Below are 6,000 nucleotides of genomic sequence, written 5' to 3'. Positions count from 1 at the left end.
CCTGTGACCACCCTGCCCTCCCGGACCTGGTGGGATCAGGCCCTCAGGTCAGGAGCTGGGACCGGCCTGGGGTTGCATTAGCATCGCCCCCCTGCCCCCTCACTCCAGTGATCTAATTCCATCCAAGATGTGGCACTTCTTCCCCAGAGACTGCACCTGTCTGTGACACTGAGAGCAAGCCTCAAGCACTCCAGTATGTTCACCGATCGTCCGCGTTGTCTGGGACATGAAACCAAGACATGGGCATGCTAAAGACGGGGGGTCCCAGGGAGTATCAGGCACCCAGAAGGAGCCCCATTCATGTCTTGTGTTTCTCTCTCTCTCTCTCTCTCTGCCAGTGCAAGGTCAAAATCATCTGTGTACACATGAAATTTCCCCATTTAAGAATTACACTTTCTTCCTTAAAACACACACACATATATATATACACGTGTATATACATACACACACACACACAAACACACATATATATGAATGATGCTTTCTTGAGAAAAAAAAAACTGTGCCATCTGATTTCTCTTTCAGATTCCAAAAGTACAGGCCTGATTTTACCTCTCCGGATCTCCAGAGGGTGGGAAAGAGGACAATTAAGCTCATTAGATGCCCATCTGCTCGGTTTGTACATCTCACAAACACACTCTGCAGTCTGGAAAGACCCAGAGCTGCAATCCCCCTTAGGCCCTGGCGGAGAATGTAATCCTTCCAGCACGAGCAGAGCCTTGCCTTAGGAGACCAGACAGGTCAGATAAAAATGAATTGAATGTGAAGCACCTTTTCCTCTTCCTAAATGCAAAACTAGTTTCAAGCCTCACATTTGTAAGGGAATTTTCTTATAATTAATCATGTATTTTATGGGAGGGCAGCTGTGGAGACAGCTTGGTTCTGGTCTCTGGGTTTCAGATCATGCCTCTGAGTCTCTCCTGCGGTGACTCACACATGCATGCCTCACACCCATCTCTACGAAGGCCATGACTTTCCTCCGTTAGCATCTGTCACCTGAGGGTGACTTCACCAGCCTTCAGAGCCTCCTTTCCCGGAGACCTACGGCTTGTGGATTCATCTCCAGACTGCTCTGCTTACTCTATCCATAACTGTCCCCGAGCTGCTGGCTACCTTAGAAGGTCCCTTTGGAGCCTCTGCATAGCCCACACACTTCCTGTTGCTAACAAGTGAGTCTAAGCTGATCACAGCAGCTTGCAAGATAATTAAAATCCAGGGCCTGGAGGGTCAGCCATTGATGGGCAATTAGGACCCCAATTACCAGCCACCCACCATAAAGGACCATCTGTGCTTCACTCATATCCGGTGAACTCAACCTTACTTTGAACCCTACAAGTGTAGAAAGTCACAGGAAGATACAGCAGGACACAGTGAAGGGAATGAGAAGGTCCTGAGTTTGAATCCTGCCCTTCGACCCTCTGGCCGAGCGGCCTTGGGCAGGTTAGTGAACCTCTCCAAGTGTAAGGCTCCTCATTTGTAAAATGGGGACACTACTCCCTGCCTCACAGGGTTGTCGTCGATGAGATAAAGTTCCTATCAGCAAACCACAGGTGTGAGTGAATGATGCTTACCCACGTTGCTGGGCCAGCTCGGCATCCTGCCCTCAGAAACTAAGGTCAGGGCTTTGAAGCCTGGCTCCCTCTGTCAGTGATTAGTGAGATGACCAAGATCTAGTCCCTTTAAACATACACTCACCACATGCATATTAGGGGTGCACCCCACTACTGTTCAGCCTTCCCACAATGGTGTGAGGCTAAGCAGAAGCCCCAAGGCAAGGGTGCTCCCCCGCCAGAGGTTAATTCGTTCTCAGAGCTTTCAAGTGCTGGATTAAGAGAGCACCACGGGCAGGCTTTAGGAAGAGGAAAGTCCTCTTGGTTGGCCTGAGTGTGGGAGCAGGGAGCCCAGGATGGCGGGCACAGGGAGAAAGGGAGGGCCTCCGTCCCCAGAAGCAGCTTCCCCAGCCAGCACACATCATCTCTTCTGGAAAACGACAGGGTGCTCCCACCTTTCAGCTGACTTCGATTGGGACATCTGGATCTATGAGACCTGGGGTGTCTCAGGAGCCTTGGATGTCTGACATGAAGTTTCCCCCATGAAGACTCCGGTCTCAGGGCCTTCAACCCAAAAGCGGGCCCTGGCCAAGGCCTCTTCACAATCAGCTCCCTGGAGTCTTCTGGCTCTCTCCCCATCCTCCAGTGGGAGCCCAGGAAAGACCATACCAACCTTCATCTCTGCAGGACAGAACCGAGTCCACTGCGCCCCCGGTCATCTCTCTCAAAGATTCCAGAAGACAGTATAGCATAACAGCCCCAGAGCAGACCTAGCATCAAATGCCCCTGATAAGCTGCACAACTCTGTGCAAGACCCTCAACCTCTCTGAGCCCCAGTTTCCTCCTCTGTGACATGACGACAATAATAATTGTACCTATTGAGGTTGCTGCGAGATTTCCCTGAGAATGCATGTAGCAGGACCTAAAGTAAGTGCTTGGAAAATGATAGCTATTTTTCCACCGGGTGGAAAAAATCTGGAAGGAGGGAGCATCATAGATACTAAGGAGGAGAGTCATAGACAGCAAGCTACAGGGCAGAGAGCACAGGACTGACAATCAGAAAATCTGGATTCAAATCCAGTTCCACTGTTTAGTAGCCGTGTGGCCTTAGACAAGTCATCTGACACCCACACAGTGGGAAGGACAACACATTTCACAGTGCAGGCATGATTATGCATGTGAAAGTGCAGCGTTCAAGGACTACAGTAGGGGAGGCGTTATTTTACAGACTCACACAAGAGACCTTGGAAATTATCTTCACAAGGGCATGTATCTTGCTTTATTTAATGTCACATCCCTCTAGCACAGAGCCTGGTGCCTAACCAAAGCTCAGTAAATGTTTATTTTCGAATTAATAGATTTATCCCAACACACTTCACTTTACCAAAGAAAAAACCCTGAAGCACAGAGGTGACCAGACATTCGAGGAAGGGCTGAGGCAGGTGCCATGTGTCCAATTTCCTGCCTGCTGGTTCACATTCTAGAAAACACCATTCTGAGCACCAGGAATATTCCCGCTGCCCATTCTCGTTGGTCCTAGCTTATTGTACTCAGCCGGTCCTCATCCCAACCCTGACCCTCAGAGCCTTAAAGGGCTCCTACAAAAACCCCAGTTGCTCCCTTCCAAAACCTGTCTTCAGAGAGTCCCAAATCAGCCTGCCAATTGGCCCTAAGTTTTGGAATTAAAAACCAGTCATTTCCACCTGACCAGTCCTGGTGGACAGCCACTGACTTCTCGAACTCCAGGATTTGTGAAAAAAGAGAAATATGGGTGCCTACATGGAATTTAGAGAAGCAACAGAAAATAAAAGGCACTGGTTCTGAAAGTCACAGAAGGTTCCCAAATCAGTGACTGGATTCCCAGCTGTGCCCTGGGGAAGACAAGCCCTTGCCCAGCCCCCACATCTATCTGCTCCTAATCACTTCAAGCCACAAGCCTGTCAGACACCAAGACTTAGCAAACCAGGCACTTGGCCAAGGGCATGCCAATACCTGTCAGGCCACAATTGCCAGACTCCTCTGTATTTCCAAGGACTTCCAGAACACAGCTCTACACAGGTTTGCCATGGCGATTTTAATCAGGATAGGAACATTGAACCCTATTGAACCCTGTTGCTACTTTAGAAGTATGCTGTCCATTTTTGGAAGCTGGGAGACCAACTATAGAGTTTCAAAGACTGAGCTCTTTCTACCCGCTGGAGACTTGTCAGCCCTTTGTCCCAAGGTCTAGACCAATGCTCATCAAAGTATGGTCAGAAGACCTGCTGTATCAGACTCTCCGGGGGAGCTTGCTCTGGGCCCCATTCTGGTACTGGAGCAGAACCTCTGGAGACAGGGCCATGGATCTTAAAAACACCCTGGGGCACTGAATTTGACTACCAGTCTGCAATCCCCTTACCCCAAGGGTTAGTGCTGGATCACTGTGTTCCAGAGGAGGGAATAGAGGCATTGATGCTTTGAGGTAAGAAACAGAAATTACTCGATGTCAAATGAAATGGGAGTCCCAGAGCTTGTGGAGGAGATGGGGCTCCTGCAGGGCTGTCCCAGGCTCGCACTGTGCCACCCCCACGGGCTAGCGGACTTCAGTTGGGGTGTGGCTTCCTGGGCACCTGCAGAGGCAGGATGCTAAGAGATTTGGGAAGCCACACTAGGAGTCCTGTGCCAAGCCTGAAGTCAGGGAAGAAGCATACAGTGGAGGGCATCTTAGGAACCCACCCAGAGTGTCAGTGCCCAATACATGCTGGGGACCAGCACCCAGGGTGGGGAATGAGTATCAGAAAGAACAGTAGTGATAAAGGTAACCATTCCCTAAAGACCAGTTCTTTTGGCCTCAAATAAATCCCCTGGTTTCATGAATAGTCCAAAGGAATGGAGGTCTTCCAAAAAGACCAGCCTGCTGAGGAACGGCTTAGATGTAATTTTCCTTTAAAAAATAAAGAAATGTGTCATTCTTCACATCTCAGTGTCACAGAGAAATTTGTACTCATCACGTAGATAATATGCCCACCAAAAAAAATTCATGAACCATATTTCTGCTTGGCTTATGTGAGGTCATCATTCAAGCTGTGAGTTTATGAAAGAATTCCTCAAGTCTGACTCCCAGCTTCCCAGCATGAACTTGGAAAGTCCTAACCCACTGCTGCTCAGCACTTGCACGTGTGCGACATGTGTCCTCGCCTTTTATGTAAAATGGGTCTGATTTACACACTGAAGAAAAAAGCCAAGCAGGACTGAATTCGCTCTTGTACAAGTACAGAGTTCTTTTTATTAGCATGTGAGATCATTTCCCAAAACACGTCCCATGGAACATTAATTCTGAAAGACGTACTAAAGGGTGTCTCGGGCCAATAGATGCGAAAAACATTGCATACTCTGTTCCTCCCTACCAGGGATTCACGATGTAGTACCACAGCTCTGAAAAAGTTTTTTGGTGAAGCATTTACTGTTTGGCCTGCTCAGTGCCCCTCCCCATCTGTCCCCACTTTTATAACAGCATTCTAGCTTTCCTTTAGGGAAATACTCCCTCCCTCCCCCTCGCCCCACTCAACCATGAAGTTCATGTGGCTTTGCTTATTGAAACCATTCAGTGACATTGCTGCCTCATATTCAACACACACACACACACACACACACACACACACACACTTCCCTTACAGGTACACAGCCAAACACAATATCCAGCACAGAAGTACACACGCACAAGATTATTGGAGCTGAGTCATATTTTGTACCTCCAGAGATTTTACCATTCATGTTTTCCCTTAATTCTTACGAACTATCTAGAATTATTCCATTTATTAGCCTCTGTCTGTTTCTGTTGCTTGCAACCCAAAAACTCTAGATGAAGCAAGAGACCTATTTTCCACAGGCAAAAAACATGAAGTTGGGCCCTTACCCTACACCTTATACAAAAAATAATTCAAAATAGATCAAAGACCTAAACATAAAAATTAAGACTAAAAAACCCTAGAAGAAAACACTTTAATAACATGGGATTCAGCAATGATTTCTTAGCCATAACACCAAAAACACAAGCAACATGGGAAAAAATTAGACTTATCAAAATTAAAAATGTTTGTTCAGTAGAGAACACTATAAGCCGAGTGAAACCCCACAGAACGGGAGAAAATATGTGCAAATCATATGCCTAATGAGGGATTAATATCCAGAATATATAAAGAACTCCTATAATTCAACAAGAGCAAAAAATACATAACCCAATTTAAAAATGGGCGAAGGACTTTACCAGACATTCCTCCAAAAACAGCATATAAATGACCAATAAGCACATGGAAAGATGTTCAATGTTACCAACCATTAGGGAAATGCAAATCAAAACCACAACGAGACATTACTTCACACTCAGGATGGCTATCATAAAAAAGAAAAAAAATAGGAAGTGCTGGCAAGAATGCGGGGAAAGTGAAGGCCTGCACTTCACTGGTGGGAA

The sequence above is a fragment of the Lynx canadensis genome, chromosome F2, assembly GCF_007474595.2.
Source record: "Lynx canadensis isolate LIC74 chromosome F2, mLynCan4.pri.v2, whole genome shotgun sequence".
Classification (NCBI taxonomy): domain Eukaryota; kingdom Metazoa; phylum Chordata; class Mammalia; order Carnivora; family Felidae; genus Lynx; species Lynx canadensis.
This window is presented reverse-complemented; position numbering follows the sequence as displayed.